At 41.5% G+C, this 20531-nt stretch overlaps 1 non-coding gene across 1 annotated transcript; it reads left to right on the forward strand.

The window, feature by feature from the left end:
- Positions 1–15452: 15452 nt before the first annotated feature.
- Positions 15453–15525, forward strand: TRNAE-UUC (transfer RNA glutamic acid (anticodon UUC)). Its single transcript has one exon. It is a non-coding gene; the product is annotated as a tRNA-Glu (tRNA).
- The last annotated feature ends 5006 nt before the right edge of the window (positions 15526–20531 follow it).

Raw genomic sequence — 20531 nt, forward strand, 5'->3', positions numbered from 1 at the left:
CAAGACTAGCAAGAAACCTTTTGTAAAATGAGTGCTTTAATGGTGTTGAACTCCCCCTTCACCAAAACCTTATATTTTGACCTTACCCCACTGCACTTTGGAGCAATCTCTCAGAACTATCTGAGGTGCTGCCTCCTGGGCTGCAGTTCTCATTTTGCCCCAAATAAAACTTAACTAGCAACTCAAGGGTTGTACATCTTTTTCAGTCAACACTCAGTTGCACCATTTGTATAAGGAGAATTGTAAGCCCTAGTCCATTCAATGGTTGAAGGATTAAATAAGATAATACAGGTAAAAACACTGTGCTAGATTTCTAGTAGCCACTTACAAGATGTTATTTAAATGCTCTTTGAGCATTTGTATTAACAGTAATGTACAATTTGTACCATGTGCTTTGGAAAAGGATTTATAGCATCATAGATAACAGGAGATGCATACTTTTTATGCTAAACTTGGCTCAGTCTAAAGGAAATTTTCTTCAGCTATTTCACTTTGTTATCAGCTGGGATTCCCCACCTCACTCCGCTGACTGCCCATGTTAATATTTTTCACCCATAACTACAATCCCCAAAGGATAGGCAGTCTCAGAGTCCTCATTTCTAAAACAGGGAGTCAAATTAGACGTCATTTATCTGCCTTTGATTGATGAAGTGTGCACTTTAAGTTTCCTCTGGGCTAAGTTCTTTATGTGTCCTCTGCTATATTCCCAAAGCCTAGAACAATGTGTGGTATATAGCATACCCTCAATAAACATTGATTGAATCAGCTCAGTTCAGTCCAGTCATTCAATTGTGTCCGACATTTTGCAACCCCATGGACTGCAGCACGCAGGCTTCCCTGTCCTTTACCATCTCCCAGAGCTTGTTCAAACTCATGTCCATCAAGTCGGTGATGCCATCCAACCATCTCATGTTCTGTCATCCCCTTCTCCTGCCTTCAATCTTTCCCAGCATCAGGGTCCTTTCTAATGAGTCAGTTCTTCGCATCAGGTGCCCAAAGTATTGGAGTTTCAGCTTCAGCATCAGTCCTTCCAATGAATAATCAGGACTGATTTCTTTTAGAATTGACTGGTTTGATCTCCTTGCTGTCCAAGGGACTCTCAAGAGTCTTCTCTAGGACCAGAGTTCAAAAGCATCAATTCTTCGGCACTCAGCTTTCATTATAGTCCAACTCTCACATACATACATGACTACTGGAAAAACCATAGCTTTGACTAGATAGACCTTTGTCAGCAAAGTCATGTCTCTGCTTTTTAACATGCTGTCTAAATTAGTCATTGCTTTTCTTCAAAGGAGCAAGCATCTTTTAATTTCATAGCTATAGTCACCATCTGCAGTAATTTTGGACCCCAAGAAAATATAGTCAGCCAGTGTTTCCACTGTTTCCCCATCTATTTCCCACGAAGTGATGGGACCGGATGCCATGATCTTCGTTTTCTGAATGTTGAGCTTTAAGCCAACTTTTTCACTCTCCTCTTTCACCTTCATCAAGAGGCTGTTTAGTTCCTCTTCACTTTCTGCCATAAGGGTGGTATCATCTGCATATCTGAGGTTATTGATATTTCTCCCAACAGTCTTGATTCCAGCTTGTGCTTCATCCAGCCCAGCATTTCTCATGATGTACTCTGCATATAAGTTAAATAAACAGGGTGACAATATACAGCCTTGACGAACTCCTTTTCCTATTTGGAACCAGTCTGTTGTTCCATGTCCAGTTCTAACTGTTGCTTCCTGACCTGCATACAGGTTTCTCAAGAGGCAGATCAGGTGGTCTGGTATTCCCATCTCTTTCAGAATTTTCCACAGTTTATTGTGATCCACACAGTCAAAGGCTTTGACATAGTCAATAAAGCAGAAATAGATGTTTTTCTGGAACTCTTTTGCTTTTTCGATGATCCAGCAGATGTTGGCAATTTGATCTCTGGTTCCTCTGCCTTTTCTAAAACCAGCTTGAACATCTGGAAGTTCACGGTTCATGTATTGCTGAAGCCTGGCTTGGAGAATTTTGAGCATTACTTTACTAGCGTGTGAGATGAGTGCAATTATGTGGTAGTTTGAGCATTCTTTGGCATTGCCTTTCTTTGGGATTGGAATGAAAACTGACCTTTTCCAGTCCTGTGGCCACTGCTGAGTTTTCAAATTTGCTGACATATTGAGTGCAGCACTTTCACAGCATCATCTTTTAGGATTTGAAATAGCTCAACCGGAATTCCATCACCTCCACTAGCTTTGTTCGTAGTGATACTTCTTAAGGCCCACTTGACTTCACATTCCAGGATGTCTGGCTCTACATGAGTGATCACACCATTGTGATTATCTGGGTCATGAAGATCTTTTTTGCATAGTTCTTCTGTGTATTCTTGCCATCTCTTCTTAATATCTTCTACTTCTGTTTCATTCTCACCAGTATGAAAAGGCAAAAATACATGCATGAATAGGTGAATTGATGATACTTAGAATAAGCTAATGAACATATTTTTCATTAGCATCTTCCATGAATATTTTATGCCCTTCTGGAATAAGTAATTTGCTGAGTATATTTTAAATAAGAATCCTATAGTAATAGTTCTTCAAAAGCAACAGCAGCAGCTGTTCCATTTGTGCTGCTGAGCAGGGACAAAAATGGTAGTCAGGCTAAAGAAAAAACAAATGAATATTGAGGGTCTTCTCAGCAGTGGACACCACTGATGTTGCCAAATTGTAGAAGTAAGTGGACACCTGTCCCTTTGACCTCCTCTAGCCACTTCCACAGAAGACCCAACTGCCCACAACCTGTGTATGGTGTAGTGTTTATGACAGTAAAGCAGTTGAGGACCACCCTACATTATCTGCTTATAAAAGACAATCCAACAGGCTTCTCTGTGCTCATGGGGTGCTTGCTCCATAAAACATCTCATATTTGAGAACCAAGGAAAAATCCCAAGTCTCCCATAGAAAGCAGGAGCTAAAGGAAGCTGGACTTATTTTCTCTTCCCTTCCCTTCCTATCCCTTCCCCTCGCTTCTCTTCCCTTGGGGTAGGAGCACGTTTTGACCTGCAGGGAGAAGTTGGTCTCTGCCTCTACTTGCCAGGGTATTCTTCAATCTCAGCCTTGCTATTTAAGTCTTTTCTCTTTTGTGTTTGTCAATCCCCAACAAATGAGTTTGAATACAATTGAATAATGTTGCGCAATGTAATTTTCCTCAATTTTGTATAGTTGAGATAGGAGCTCTGTATCCAAGAGGCAAACAAGCACAGCCCTGGGTCTCTACTGCATACCCAACCTCATATTAGACTCTGCATTCACTTCCTCTCCACCTAGGAGGGGCAGGAGCTGAGTGATTGTGTTGGAGGAACAAAGTGCTTTTTGGCACAAAGCTTATATGAAAGACCCAAGTCCAAAGCCATTAACTCTGTTGGCTCCTTTTCCTCTGCTAAAACCTTGTAAAAGGCACTCATGCTATCTGAGTCATGAACCTACTCCTGTGTACCAATTCATTTCACTGAATGAGCCCTAATCACTTAGATTTTGAAGAGTAGTCAAGTTGTTAGATCTGACTAATGAACCTTTCCAACATATACACCATTTACTGTAAGCAATACTAGACCCACACAGCTAAATTACATGTCATTTAATCTCCCAAAAAAGCAGGGAGCTTAAATAGTGGGATTCAGCTCTGAATCAGTCACTTAACAGGTTTACCCTGTAATCTTGGTGTTTAGTTAACATTCAGGAAACAGCAGAGCCATGCAAGTCATTCAAGACTGCCCAGTAGGTTGGAAATTGGTAGGTGTGAACACAGAGTATATGATTTTCACAACTTTAAATGAAGTCGTTCATATTTTGGCAATGTTGTGACCACTGTGAATAAATAGAATGGCTCATCTAGTGGTTTCTCAGTTACCAAGAATATAGGCAAAATTCTGCCTTCATTTTTAAAATGCCTCAAGGTCATTCTATAGGAATGAAATTCACCCTCACTTAAGTGCAAAGCCATGGACCAGGCACAGTGGGGCACACAAGATTGGGTGCATCGTGGTCCCTTCCCCTTGGAGTCCACATTCAAGTGGGAGATGAACATGATACAAGGCATAATGGGGTAAGTGTCTTCTAAAGAAAGAGATCCTTCTATAGAAGGTGGGAGAAAGGAGACCTTAATTCTAACCTGCAGATCAGGGAAGATGACAAAGAGGAAGTGGACCTAAAGGATGAAGGAAATTTCAGTTGGAGGAGAATGAGGATGATGGCATTCCAGAAAGATGGAATACCAGGAACAATGGCATGGAGGCATGAAACCATTACAAGCGCTAGAACTATATAATCATATCAACTCCTAAATCCTACTTACATGTCCTGCCTACACTGTGCTCAAAGCATAGAGGTCTTGAAACAAAGAAACCTAGTACTGCCTCTTCTTCTGTGCTCTAAAGATACATGAAGACTTCAAGCACCTTTTATCACAGTTATAGTCAGAAGAAACTAAACAGTATCTTCATCATTCTATACCCAGACCATAATAATAGTCCTTATTGATCTTCTGGCCATGGGCTCTGTTTCTAATCCATTCTGTTCACTGAGGCTTCATGAACCTTCCTATAAGATGCATTTCTTCAGGTAAGAAGAACTCATGGTGTGGAAGAACTTACAGTCCTCTTCTAGAGCATTCTAGTATTCACAAGATAAAACTGAAACTCCTCAGCCTGGAACTCAAATCTCTCCTTGATCTGGTTTCAGTCACTCATTCCATCTTAAACTTTTGCTCCTCCTCATCGTGCAAACCAGGATGGCATCTTATCACTAGGAAGCTACACAGAATTCAGGACATAGAAAGAAGACAACTCTGTTAGGATTGATCAGAGACAAGGAAAAGAGCAAGACTCTGAATGGTGTGCCAGAGAGAGAGGCTTGCTAGCAAAGAGCTGGTGAGAGAAAAGACTTTTGTTTTTCTCAGTGAAAACTGCATTTCAAATTTGAACTTTAAAAATCAAAATAAAGTCTTAATGAGATTTTAACTCACATCATATTTGGTCTAGTGAATCTCCTCCACAGCTATTTAAGATGATCATTTATTTATTTGCTCAACAAACATTGACTGAGTGCCCATACTATGCCAGGCACTGTTCTAAGTTCATGAGGTTAGAGTGGTAAACATGACAGAAATAGCCACAGAGGGTTTAGTAAAAACTAATATGGCAACATCAAAATCAAGTGGTTATGTAAAAAGAAAGAATCTTTGTATACCATTACAAGTTAATCATTAAAGGGATGTTGCCTATAAGTTTAAATTATATATAATGCCCTGATGGCTCAGATGGTAAACCGTCTGCCTACAATGCGGGAGACCCAGGTTCGATCCCTGGGTCAGGAAGATCTCCTGGAGAAGGAAATAGCAACCCACTCCAGTACTCTTGCCTGGAAAATTCCACGGACATAAGAGCCTGGTAGGCTACAGTCCATGGGGTCGCAAAGAGTCAGACACGACTGAGCGACTTCAATGTCAATGTCAATGGGTCGTTGACATCTATGGGAGCCCTGCCTCCCAGGTGAGTGCCAAAGGCAAGAAGTATTAGTCATTCAGTCATGTCCAACTCTTTGCAATCCCATGGACTGTAGCCTGACAGGCTCGTCTGTCCATGGAATTCTCCAGGCAAGAATACTGGAGAGGGTTGCCATTCTCTTCTTCAGGGGATCTTCCTGACCCAGGATTTGAACCCAAGTCTCCTACATTGCAGGCAGACTCTTTACCATCTGAGCCACCAAGGAAGCCCAGGTAATGAGTGTTCAGCAAAAATACCTTTGTTTAGTTCACAGAAGACATCCTGATCAGACCCAGCAGTGAATGGCTGCAGGAAGGAAGAAATTAACACATCTCCTCCAGAGCCTAGCTGGAACCAAGACTTTAACTTCTTCCCTTTTAGTATAAAAGAAGCCTAAACTCTAACTTGGGGAAGATGATTCCTTGGGACATTAATCCATCAGCTTCTCAGTCTTTCTGAATAAAGTTACTATCTTCTTGCCCCAACACCTTATCTCTCAATTGATTGGCCTATCGTGGGGTGAGCAGCACAAGGCTGGACTCAGTAACAATAAGGCCAGAAGGTGTGTATGTGATGTGCGCTCACACACCCACACTCCAATAAAGCAGAGAAGGGACTAGGTAACAAGATGGGCCAGAAAAGACAGATGCTCCTTCATTTCACTGGCAGATTACCCATCCACCATATTCTACCTGTCCTTCTGAAGAAAGGTGACGCCTATAAACATTGCTAAAATTTTAAATAGGGACAACAAGATACATTTCCTTATCAATGTCCCTATTCTTTCTCTTAAATTATTTTTAGTTCTTTCTGAGATATTTTCTATTGCACCCTTAAACAAGAGTAATACCGTCACAAGAATTTCAGTTTTATAGAAATTGAGTCTACTTTCAGATCTGCTTGGTTAACAACAACAGAAATCAACTTGAGCTAGCTTTATTGAAAGGGAAATTTTAATTTAAGGTTACAAGGGTAATTCATAAAACCCAGGGGCATGAAGGCAGCCAAGCTTCAGAAGGGTCTATAGCAAAGACCCAGAAAACCATTGGGGGCCTCTCGATTTCTCCTTATTTCTCTAAGTACTCCTGTCCCTTCTCTCTCTCTCTCTCTCAGGTCATCTTTATCTGGGTGATTTGCCTCTGCTTGAGTTTTCACTAACTCAGTTTAGGCCATAAAGAAAAGGTTACTGGCTGTCTCTAAATCTCAGCACCAAATTTCTGGGAGTGAGACTCTAACTGGCTGAGCTTAAGTTTACTCTGTTCTATTCAACGGTAACAGGGCTTGGTATCCATAACACAAACATTATGCCAGGGTCCTGTTAGTAGAAGTAACATGGTGAGCTGGTAAGATCATCAGAAAATTGTCTCCGATACCGGGAAAGTACAATTTCATGAAAATACGATTCCTCTTAGCACTGATAAATTTCAAGGTTCGGTAACTTACAAGTTACCCTGCTAGAAAGGAATACAAAGAAAAGGAAGAATAATGTGTTTAACAAATAAACCCAACATCCTTTTCCATCCAAATTTTATAGTACATAAGAGCAGTGATTCTCAAACCTTGTGATCTCAAGGCCCCTTCACAATCTCAAAAGTTATTGATGACCCCAATGAGCTTTTGCTTATGTGGGTTACATCTATTGATAGTTACCATATAAACATTGGGCTTCCCAGATGGTGCAGTGCTAGAGACACTGCCTACCAATGCAAGAGATGCAAGAGATGTAGGTCTGATCCCTTGGTCAGGAAGATCCTCTGGAATAGGAAATGGCAACCCACTCCAGTACTCTTGCCTGGAAAATTCCATGGACAGAGGAGCCTGGTGGCCTACAGTCCATGGGATCGCAAACAAAATTAAAATACATTTGAATTGGTTACAATAAAATTAAAGTCAAGTCCTGTAGAATAATACTAGAATAATATTGGTTCTACTCCAAACCTTTTTCTTTATATCTTGACTCAAAGGATTATTTCTTGGAGGCTTGCAGAAGTTTCTTTTCTGGTTGAAAGAAAAAGGCAGCATCTGGGCAGGGTGCTTTCTCATTGGTAACTCACAAATCTAGCTCTATTCTATTTAAACTTCATCTTCTACAGGTGAACCTTTTTACAAAACAGAAATAGAGTCAGAGATGTATAAAATAAATTTATGGTTTCCAGGGGGAAAGGGGAGGGGGAGGATAAATTGAGAGATTCAGATTGACATATACACACTCGTATACATAGAAGAGATAACTAATAAGAACTTACTGTATAGCACAGGGAATTCTACTCAAAATCCTATAATGATCTATATGAGAAGAGAATCTAAAAAAGAGTGAATATATGTATAACTGATTCACTTTGCTGTACAGCAGACAACTAACACAACATTGTAAACCAACTATACTCCAATAAAAATTAATTTTAAATAAATACATAAACTGCCTCTGTCCCAAATCGACAGGAAATGAGGAAGAAGGGGGTGAAATTTTTCTTATGGGGTCCCATCACAAACCATACATAGTAAGTAGTTAAGAGAACAGAAGTCAGATTACTGCCCTCTGGCTTAATAAACTCTCTTCACTCACATTTCACAACTTTGGTTGAAGATACAAAATTCATAAGTTATTTAATTTTCTTTATCCAATGCCAGTATATTTTTATAAAATGAAACAAGGAAATATTTCCTTGGACCACATGGTGAGTGGCCAAAGGCAACGAATGTATTTTATGATAATACATTTGCACAAGAAAGAAAAGAAGAGAATAAGACATTATCCTGTGTAGCTACTAGAGTTTCATCCAGGTCTTACTCCCACACTATCCTGCCAAACTGCTGATCTAGGGTCTGGGACCCAATATGCCATAATATAGAGTCAGGAAATAACTCAGTTACTTGGCAAACGCAGGGACTTGATTTGGAGAATATCCTTTTCTCCAGTTATCTTTTATACTAAACCACTTTCCCATGAGCTTCATATGGAAACATTTAGATTCCTCCTTACACTAAAATCTCCAAAACTAAACAACTAAAATCCAGTGCCTTCAGTTTAATTTTAAAGAGAGAATGCAACAAAACATCCATACAGGATGACATAAACCAGAACAACAGTTTTGTAAAAATATAATCAGCCGGGTAACAAAGCACACACTAGTAACTTGTTATTTGGACCAAATAACAAAATGTTTGTTTACATGATTTTTTTTTTTTTTTAGTTTTTCTAAAGCTAAAAGATTCACATTTTTGTTAGATACTTTTCAGAATTTAGAGTATGCTTCTTCCAGCTTCTCCTGGGTCAGTGGTTGGGCAGGATATGGTGACACTAGGACCTGTATAAAACTTTTTAGTGGCCACATAAGATCATGTCTAGGGGACTTTCCTGGTGGTTCAATGGCTAAAACTCCCCACTCCCAATGCAGGGGGCTCAGGTTCAATCCCCGGTCAGGGAACTAAATCCCACATGCTGCAACTAAAAATCCTGTAGGCTGAGACTAAGACCTGGCACAGCCAAATAAATGACAAAGTAAATAAATGAATATTTAAAAAGAAAAAGATCATGTCTAATCACTTCATCCTTTACTTATGTAAATGTATTGCCTCTTGTAAAAAATATTTGTTGTCTCAGGCCACCTAGCACATATTTCAAGAAAGTACTTTGCTGTTTTACTGTATAAGAAAATAATGGTGGGAGTTCCCTGCCAGTCTAGTGGTTAGAATCCAGCACTTTCAATGCTGGGGCCTGGGTTCAATCTCCGGTCAGGGAACCAAGATCCTGCAAACTGCACAGAGTAGACAAAAAAAGAAGATACTGGTATTGGGTAAAGAAAATTAAATAACATGTACTTGAGTCCTGAAAAATATTATTTACATATACTGAGTACATCAAGGCTGTATATTGTCATCCTGGTTATTTAACTTATATGCAGAGTACATCATGAGAAACGTTGGGCTGGAAGAAGCACAAGCTGGAATCAAGATTTCTGGGAGAAATATCAATAACCTCAGATATGCAGATGACACCACCCTATGGCAGAAAGTGAAGAGGAACTAAAGAGCCTCTTGAGGAAAGTGAAAGAGGAGAGTGAAAAAGTTGGCTTAAAGCTCAACATTCAGAAAACGAAGATCATGGCATCTGGTCCCATCACTTCATGGGAAATAGATGGGGAACCAGTGGAAACAGTGTCAGACTTTATTTTTTTGGCTCCAAAATCACTGCAGATGGTGATTGCAGCCATGAAATTAAAAGACGCTTACTTCTTGGAAGGAAAGTTATGACAACCTAGATAGCTATTAAAAAGCAGAGACATTACTTTGCCAACAAAGGTCCGTCTAGTCAAGGCTATGGTTTTTCCAGTAGTCATGTATGGATGTGAGAGTTGGATTATAAAGAAAGCTGAGCGCTGAAGAATTGATGCTTTTGAACTGTGGTGTTGGAGAAGACTCTTGAGAGTCCCTTGGACTGCAAGGAGATCCAACCAGTCCATCCTAAAGGAGATCAGTCCTGGGTGTTCATTGGAAGGACTGATGTTGAAGCTGAAACTCCAATATTTTGGCCATCTGATGCGAAGAGCTGACTCATTTGAAAAGACCCTGATGTTGGGAAAGATTGAAGGCAGGAGGAGAAGGGGACGACAGAGGATGAGATGGCTGGATGGCATCACCAACTCAATGGACATGAGTTTGGGTGGACTCCGGGAGTTGGTGATGGACAGGCAAGCCTGGCGTGCTGTGGTTCATGGGGTCACAAAGAGTCAGACACGACTGAGTGACTGAACTGAACTGAACTGGTATTTTATTTCTTAATAAAATTATTTATCATGTATCAGATGTATAGTAATATGTTATTTCATTTTTTAAAATGGTAATCATTTCAAAATTGGGGAGTTAATATTCAAGCCTTTATAAAATACAATCAAAATAAATATCTCATATTAATAGACAATGTCTTGGAGGATAGGCTAACCTTGTCTCCTGGGTACATTTAGCCATGGTTAAAATATCAGGGTTCTATTCATTTTATATCTTATAAGATTAAGAAGTTTGGGAAACTTAGCACTTCAGGAGTCATTGCTGAGCAAAGACATTAAGGACTTCAGCATTTTCTATATCTGGGTTCCAACAATAGTATTGGGCTTCCCAGGTGGCACCAGTGGTAAAGAACCCACCTGCCAATGTGGGAGACTTTTAACAGTCGCAGTTTCAATCCCTGGGTCCAGAAGATCCCCTGGAGGAGGGCATGGAAACCCACTCCAGTATTCTCACCTGGAGAATCCACCGGACAGAGGACGCTGGTGGGCTACATTCCATAGGGTTGCAAAGATTGGGACACAACTGAAGTGACTTAGCATGCATACACAACGATAGTATTAACTCCAATGTTCCGTGAGAAGCTCAGTACTCACCAATCAAATGAAATGATAGATTGAAGCATTAGAATTTTTACAGGATGATTTACATAATTTGCAGAAAGCCAGAATGGGATTTTTCTTTATGTAATGCACAAAAATTTCTTTCTGGTCTGCCTCCAAAATAAAGACAAGGGTTAGCCCTAAAGTAATAAAATTTCTCTGTTTTTTAGATCCAACTCTACTCTTTTAACGTTAGTATCCACAAAAATTGAAATCTATTTTAGCACCCACATATTGTGTAAATTAATATAAAGAGAATACTGAAGGATGAAGTTTAAAGTGAGCCAAATAAGAAAAGTTTTCATTTTTCCATGGAATGAGAAAAAAATTACTAGAAAATGATTCTTAAAATTTTTCCATTATTCTAAAGCTCCTTGTTTGTGGAAACTATCCAATTTTCCAAAAAAAATATTATCCTTAGGTCTTTGTTCAAGAGCATATTTATTAAGTTATGATTTAAAAATTATTGCACTTTTATTATTACTATTAACTACCTTTTTTAACACTGGAAACATTTCTGATGCCAAAGAAAGCATTTTTTATCAGCAGCTTTACCATACTATTTTTATTTTAATAAAACAAACACAAAATCAAGTCATAAGATCATTAGGCAAGAATAGATGACAAGATTCCATTTCTAGTAATTGCTAAGTAGCTCATATTAGACCAATCCTCTCAAAGTAACAATTATAAACTCTGGACAAAACACACACACACACTAAACCAATGTCTGAAGCCATTTGAGAGTAGCCAAAAGCAGACAAAAAATTGGTTGTCAACATTTAGAGGAAAAGCTTGGCACTTGGATAATTGCCCATTTTTAATGTCCTTTTTCCTGAATGTAGTCCACAAATGATGTCACTAGAAAGCAACTAAAGGTTGAATAGAAACCTCACTGGCTCAGTAATCAGAAGACAATATTCAGAGCAACAGTAGCTGGAAAATGGAGGGGGAAATAATGGAAAGAAGAGAGCCCCAAAGGGGAAGCCCCAAATTCTACATATAAATTCTAAGAAAATCTCTGGCCAACTCTAAAGTAAGCATATGTTAGGCTAATACCAAGATGCCCAGCTACGGCTGAAGGAACTAAACAGAAATATTAGTTGCTGTATAACACAGGAGAATTTAGAATTTCAGATTGGATTAGCCAGGTTAATTGCCTGCTAAAACAGAAGAACACTACTCTTTATAGTAACCTAACAGAGGCCAGGGTCTCTGCAATATACTGCTCATAGTATACATGGTATAATCTAAAATTACTAGACATGAGGGGAGATAAGAAAATACGACTCATACACAAGAGAAATGACAGTCAAGTGAAACCAACTCCAAGATGACTTAGATGTAAAATTAACAAGTGTGTTAAGACAGCCATTACAATGGTGCTCAAATATATAAGGCAATATAATGAGTGGACAGAAAATAACCAAAGAGAACTGGAAATTATGAAAGAATTAAATGGAAATACTGGAATTAAAAATATGTCTGAAATAAAAAACTCACTGGATGAGCTTAACAGTAGGTTGGAAATAACAAAAGAGTCAGTCAATGTGAAATCAGATCAAGAGAATTATCCAAATGAAGAAGAAAGAAAACATTTAAAAAAAATAAAGCTTCAGAGACTTATGAGGAATAGAAAATAATAGTACATACTAATAATATTACACCTGGAATAATACATATATTATTAATATACATAATAATAATACATGTATGGCAACCCACTCCAGTGTTCTTGCCTGGAGAATCCCAGGGACAGGGGAGCCTGGTGGGCTGCCGTCTATGGGGTTGCACACGACTTAGCAGCAGCAGCAGCAACGAATGCTCTTCAGACTGAAGGGAAATTGATAGAAACATGGATCTCCCAAATGGATCTTCAAAACTGATAAATACATGGGTAAATATAAAAAACAATCTTTCTGCTCTTTTCCTTAAAATAATATTACTGTTTAAAATGTATAGCCTTGTATTGAGGGGTTTATTTCACACAGCTATGTGATATGTATGACACTTGAGAGGATGATGGAGGAAACGGGCTAAGTGCAGGTAATCAGGGCAAGAAGAAACTTCCTGACAGCTTTTTCTCTCTTTCTTTTTAAAATATTTATTTATTTATTTGGCTATGCCGTGTCTTAGTTGTGACACTCTGGATCTTCAATCTTCATTGCAGCTTGTGGGATCTCTTAGCTTCAGCATGCAGGATCTAGGTCCCTGACCAGGGATTGAACCTGGGCCCCCTGCATTGGGAGCACATAGTCCTAGCCACTGGAACACCAGGGAAATCCCTAGATTTTTCTTTTTTTTTTTTTTCAGTGTGCAACTTCCATTCAGTAAAGTGCACAAATCTAAGTGGACAGCTGGATGACTTTTTTAATTTTATTGAATTTACAACTTTATTGATTTTACCACAGTGTGTTAATTTCTGCTGTAGCAGATGCACAGATTTTTACATATGCATTCACCCAAGTAACCACCACCAAAATCAAGATGTAAAACATTCCAGCTTCCCCAGAAGGTTCCCTCATGGCCTCTCTCATTTGATGCCATTCTTCTTGCTTCTGTCACCCCAAAATAATTGTACCTGTCCTAACAACCATTTTCCCCCATGTTTGCTTTTCCTACCTTTTAGTCTTCTGTTCTACAAAAGTGATCTTTAAGGCTGTATTAGTTGGCACCCCTGGAGAAGGCGATGGCACCCCACTCCAGTACTCTTGCCTGGAAAATCCCATGGACGGAGGAGCCTGGTAGGCTGCAGACCATGGGGTTGCAAAGAGTCGGACATGACTGAGCAACTTCACTTTCACTTTTCACTTTCATGCACTGGAGAAGGAAATGGCAACCCACTCCAGTGTTCTTGCCTGGAGAATCCCAGGGACAGGGGAGCCTGGTGGGCTGCCGTCTCTGGAGTCGCACAGAGTTGGACACAACTGAAGCGACTTAGCAGCAGCAGCAGCAGCAGTTGGCACCCCTATCAAAGGCTCATTGGAGCGAGATGTATATCTGTTCTTTAATGGTAGAAGAGACTAATTAATTTCTGAAAAAAGGAGGCATGAGTGTGAAAAAGACAAAAGGGCATTGAAAGAGGAGAGGAAGGGAGATGCTTTCTTGAACATGCCGAACCTACCAACTCCATGGAATGAAAACAAACAGTACCTCTCTTCAAATTTCCCCCACAAGCCTGTAAACAGCCACAGAGCCCGCCTGGGAGAATCTCGAAGACTTCCGGTTCCAGCTTTCTCTGATTTAACAACCTCTGCAAATGGGCTTCAAAGCTCTTCCCCAAAGCAATTCCAGCAGGGCTGAGTGCCCGTGACAGCCAAGGGCACCCTGGCTCCGAGTCCCAGGACTTGTTAATGATGATGCTGTTGGCCTTGAGTGGAGGCTTGCTGATTAGGAGGCAGTAGGTGGGGAATGCAGCGAGCTCTGAAGATAAGTGAATTCATTACTGCAGGGTGTGCAGTAACGGCTCACATCAAAAGCCAGCAGCAAGAAGGGCTCTTTGATCTCCAGTTCAGTACCCTTTCAAGTGGTTCCCATTCTCCTTCCCAGAAAGTTCTTGCTTCTTCCTCCCTTGATTTCTGGGGAGAATTCTAATGAGTGACCTCCAGGCCAATCCACCCACCCAGTGGTATGCAGGAGAGAGGCTGGAGCATGAGCCAAAATCCACAATCAGTTCCCTGAAGAGCAGCACAGCCAAAGCCCCTGTCCCCAGCCACACAAAATGAGAGCATAGCTTTTAAGAGCAACTCATGCACCAGGAGACCTGTACAAGAACGCTCTCAGCAGCATTGCTGCAAACAGCTCCAACAGCCAGCAACAACAGAATGACTACTTTGTTATGTGTCCTAACAATGGAATACTATGTAGCCAGGAAAATGCCTGGACTCCATCTCTGGGGAACCACACAGAGGCCTCTTACACACATGATATTGGGTAAAAGAAACCAGCAGGGAAATAATAGGTGGTGTATAATCCCATTTCTATAAATTGTAAAGCTTGCGAGGATAAATTATAGTGTTTCCAGATTAATAGTTAGGTGGCCAAAGCATAAAGAGAAGCAAAGAAACAATTGACATTAAAACCTGGAATCTAGAAAAATTATATTGATGAATCTATTTGCAAGGAAGGAAAAGAGATGCAGATGTAGAGAGTGGACTTGTGGACACAGTGAGGGAGGAAGAGAGTGAGAAAAATGAAGAAAGTAGCATCAACATATATACATTATCAGGTGTAAGATGAGTAACTGATGAGAACTTGCTGTATTCTCATCACAGCAGGCTCTGGCTCTCTGTGATGACCTGGAGGGATGAGATGGGGGAGGGGTGGAAGGCTAAGGAGGGAGGGAATGTATGTATATGGCTGTATACATACATATATGTATGTATGTATATGTATGGATGGATGGATGGATATGTATATGGCAAATCAGCAAATTATGGCTGATTTGCATTGTTGAATGGCCACAACCAACACAACATTTAATTTTTTTTAATTTTTAAATTAAAAACAAACAAACAAACAAACAAGAAAAACCAGGAAGGACTGGGACTTCCCTGGTGGTCCAGTGGTTAGGATTCTGCACTTTCAATGCTGAGGGCCCAGGTTCAATCCCTGGTCAGAGAACTAAGATTTCCACAAGCTGCCTGGAAAAAAAAAAAAAAAATGAGTTCCTGCTGACTGTTAAAAAAAAAAGACAGGGAAGAGGGGGAGGAGTGTGGCCAAGCAAGGGGGCTGTGTTTCTGGGAGCCAGGAATGGTCTACTTCTTGATCCCTACAATGGTTTCCTGGGTATTCCCTTCTTTATGTTCTATTTTTTTTTTTTTCCTTCTGATCTTTTCAGTGACTGTATCACACAGTTTTAATAAAAGGGCTTCACAAAAGCAAAGCCTGAGAAATTCAAGACTAGCTCGGAGAACTGGGGTTAAAAAAAAAAAGCAGTCTGCTCAGCTGCTGTGATGCCTAATAAAGCTGCAAAGGCAGCCCAAACCCGCAGGCTGTCAGAGGCACCAAGTGCAAGCATGATGCACGCTGTGGAGATGAATCCTTGCATGAAGGTTTCACTGAAAAGAATTCTGTCCTTGGCCGCCCACCCTTCAGCAGCACCAGCCTGGGTGCTCGGTGGCTCAGAGAAGCTGGGGGAGGCCCACCTTTCACCGGGAAGCTCCCTGGCTCAGCTCCCCTTCACTTCTGATGCCAGAAATCCTGACAGAAGAACAGTCTCCACGGTGCCAGAAGAGGAGGCTATAGTGCCGCCTGGAGACAAATCCTTGCTGAGTCTGTGCTTCCCATAGAGAAAATGTTGCTTTCAGCCTCCGGGCCCTGCAGGCACAACGTGCCCCCGTGGCGCCCGGCATGTGACAGTGGGGGATTCTTGCCCATTATCCTCAGGCTCTGGCCATGGTGTATACTTTCCATCAGATTGGACCATCCAGCTGAGTTTTGCGGCCTCGCAGACAAACTGAATCAGATGAAGGTCGCTGATCCCAAGAGCTGGATTCTACGGCCAGTGCACCCGACTGGCCCCAAGCGGCTTTGACTTTATGGCAAAGATGGAGGCGTCAGGTGTGTCCTTATCCCTAGGTTAGGGATGCCATCAGGTCGTGAGGGCAGACTGCCCCTGTCCTCAGAGAAGCAGAGAAAGTCCTTTCTGTTCTTTTTCCTTTCACATCCAGTTTAGAGAGTCTGCTCATGTTGTAACAGGAGAAGCCGAACAGGCTGTGATCTAGGGAGGGCCATCGCAGGCCTTGGATGAAGCCGACCTGCGCAGAGACACACGTGGCCAAGGCATGGCTGTCTCACTGCACTTTTAGCTCCGTGTCTCTCGTGGCAACCCCTCCCATCTCACATTGTAATTATCTGTAAACTTACCACTTACCTCCTTACCACTTACCTCCTCCATTACTGGGCACAGGCCCCGGAGGACACACCCCATGCCTGGCACAGTGCCCCTGCAGTCATTAGTCCCTCTAAATGTTTGCAGAATAGAAGGACCAGAATCAGCACACATTAATCTCAAAAATATAACAGTTACTATAGTAGATGCCTAGTGTATACTTAATGTACACTTCTCACGACCGGCATCTGGTCAGTGTTGACATCACCACGTTCAGACTGAGTCTCAAAACTCTTAGAGCCGCAGTTCCTACACTTTGGGGCGCCAGGGACCAGTTTCATAGAAGACAATTTTTCCACATACGGGGTGGTGGGGGTGGTTTAGTATGATTCCCGTAAGGAGTAGACAACCTCGTTCATGCATGCTCTGTTCACAGTAGGGTTGGAGCACCTGTGAGAATCTAATGCCTCCACTGACCTGACAGGAGGTGGAGCTCAGGCAGTAATGAGAGCCAAGAAGAACAGATGCAAATACAGATGAAGGTCTGTTCACTCTCCCACCTGCTGCTCACCTCCTGCTGTGTGGCCCGGTTCCTGACATGCCAAGGACCGGAACCAGGACTCCTGTCTTGGAGGACTTGCCCAAGGTCACTCAGCCAGCCAGAGTCCAATCTAGACTGGAGTCTAAAGCTGTTGTTCTGCCAGGTCCTTCCCTTCTGTCTCCATGAATGAGTGGGTGAATGGGGTTGATGTCTACAAGACACTTGAGTCCCCCAAGTGCTACTAACACTGCTTCCCAGGAACCCTCACCTGAGTTTCAGGGGGCATTTTTCATCTGTACTGCAAGCAGAACAAACCCAAAGACAATAGAGAAGTGGCCTTGGCACAATTCTGTGAGCTACTTTCTCTGCCCACATCACTACCAAGGCTAAAGTGAATGCCACTTCACTACTTGTGCTTGCTTTGTCCTTAAGCGTGACCATGCCCACAAGTGTTAAGCCAACTCCTGAACTCACCCAGGTCTGTTCTCTGGGTTGTCTGCCCCATCACCTACCTGCCAATGCCTGCTCATCTGTCAAGACCCAGGTCCTGCAGGAAACCTCTCCTGGCTCCCTCAGCAGAGCCACTCACTGGCTCTTCAGCTACTAAGGACTCAGGGGTCACCAAACATACTGGAGGCTACAGTAATTGAGAGTCCCTCCCCACTCCGCCAAGGAACAGCAAGTCAAACCAGGAAGACAAGAACATAGACCATGAGAATACAGCATTCACATCCTGATGTGGTATAACGGAAGCTCTACAACGATGTTGTATTATTGTCAGAAAAATATAATCTGACTATGGTTATGCTCAGTTGCTCAGTCATGTCTGACTCTTTGTGACCCCATGGATTGTGGATGGTCCTTTGTCGACAAGATTTTTCATGCCAGAATACTGGAGTGGGTTGTCATTTCCTCCTCCAGAAGATCTTCTTGACCCAGGGATGGAACTCAGGTCTCCTGAATCTCCTTCATTGGCAGGCTGATTCTTTACCACTTTCACCACCTGGGATGGTTAAGTCTCTAGATCTAACTGCCAATTGAAAGGAATGCAGGGAATAAAAAGACATAGTAAAAAACACTCCAAGAGTGGAATCAGCCAAAACTGATTGTGGAAACAAAACAGTTGAGCTGATTTCATCAACAAATACATGGGGATGGTGCAGGGTGGGAAAGGAAGTGATGGGAAATTAAACTTCAAGAATCTCTTTTTTAAAAATGTGTTTGTAATTTGCACTATTGATATGGGGATGTGTTCTTGGATTGCAGGAATTGTGTGATTTTGTGTTTTTATTTTATAGAATCACCTAATGTGATATACCAATTTTTATATAGATGATATTTAGATAATTCTAATAACTGTATCTTTGACAACTATTAAAATGTTTTGCATTAAAAGAGAAACTTAAGAAACCTACCAATCAAATGCAACTATTGACCTAACTTTAAAAATGAAAATTATTTAAAAAAGACATTTTTGAGATAACTGGAGAAAAAATAAACACAAACCAGACATTCGATGACAGTAGAGAATTATTGTTAATTTTGTTAGGTGTGATCATAGTTTTGCAGTGACATTTTTCCAAAAGTCCTTATCTTTTATAGATGGATCCTGAGGTATTAGTGAATGAAATGATACAGCATCTAAGATTTGCCTTAAATTTCTCTCTCACAAAAAATAACTGTGGGGAGAGATGAAACCAGAAAGGAAAATGTTGATAATTGTTGAAGCAGGGAAGGACCATTGTTACACTCTCCTACTTGTATATATGTTTAACATTTTCATAATAAACAGTTAGATTTTTTTTGTTTTGGCCGTGCCATGCAGCTTGTGGGATCTTAGTTCCCTGACCAGGGATTGAACTGGCATCCCTTGCGTTGGAAGTTCAGAGTCTTAACCACTGGACCATCCAGGAAGTCCAAATGTTAGATTTTTTAACATACAGATGGCATGTTAAGCACACTAGCATGCATACTAAGTACACTTATCATGGATAAAGGCTGAGGGCACCAGAGGACCAGAGAGGAAGGGGTTCTAAACTAGCCTGAAGTGGTTGGAGACAGCTAGACTCTCCACTAGTGAACTCTTCTGACACTTCTCCTTGTGCTTTCTTGTGTTCACAGAAGAGATGTCACCAATTTATCTTTGAGACCCCAGGACCCAATATAGTATAGCAGCCAGCAGCTGCTAAATAAAAGCTATTGAATGATTGGCTTATAATCCTCCAAAGACCCCTCTGGTGTTCCCATGAAAGCAGCAGTGGCACCAAACACTGTATGTTGTACTGGGCTTGAAGGATACACAGAGCAAAGAGTCTCTACTCCCAAAGGAAAACAAGCCACTCACATAAGAAATGACCTGCAGAAAGGAGCTCAATGTGCTAAGTGCTAGATGAATGGTATGAGAAGCTGAACACGGCACCTCTGCAGGATTCATGTGAGGATTTGTGTATGGAATGGCTCACAGAGGTACAAAGGGGATCCAGGCACACACAAATGAGGACCATCAGAAGCGCTGGTGGTGTGAAAATAAAGGACGGAATAGGAGCATATGGAGGGACCTATCCCACTCTGAGGAAGTGTGTAGACCAGAATAGTGGCACCCCCAAGACACTTCCCCGGGCCATCAAAGCTCACGTGGATACTTCCATCATCACGGCCAGGGGCCTGGTGAAGGGCATGCTGAAAGGATCACATTCACAGACAAAAGGGAGCCTGGTAAAGACTGGAGTTTTTGCCAATGCAAGGTGTGCGGAGAGGAGGGAGAGGATGAAAATGCATTACATGGTCCTTGGGCAAATACACTCTCCCTACTCTGGCTACCTGTGGGATCCCCAGATTCCCTTTCCTTCTCTGAATATCTCAAGAAAACCAAATGGAAAGATTGTTTAGGTTTTCTCTGCATGAACAAGACATGCCCAGCCAAGACTGAGAACGGACCCCAAGCCTTTCCTCATGGCTGTGAGAAGCCACTTCAGGATGATCACCAGTGTCTTTCTGCTCTATCTTTATAGAGACTTCGAGGGAGTAGCTTTCCCAGACTGAGCTTCTTAATGCTTGGATACAACCTGGAAATGGGCAGGGAAATCTCAGGAATGACTTATCAACCCAGCAGGATGTAGGCCCAAAAGTAAAATTAAGTTGATTTATATCAATAGAAGGGCTTCCCTGGTGGCTCAGCTGGTAAAGAATCTGCCTGCAATGTGGGAGACCTAGGTTCAATCCCTGGGTTGGGAAGATCCCCTGGAGAAGGGAAAG

Source organism: Bos grunniens, chromosome 9, assembly GCF_055505025.1.
Source record: "Bos grunniens cultivar Pamir isolate PY7600 chromosome 9, Bosgru_T2T1.0, whole genome shotgun sequence".
NCBI classification, from domain to species: Eukaryota; Metazoa; Chordata; class Mammalia; order Artiodactyla; family Bovidae; genus Bos; species Bos grunniens.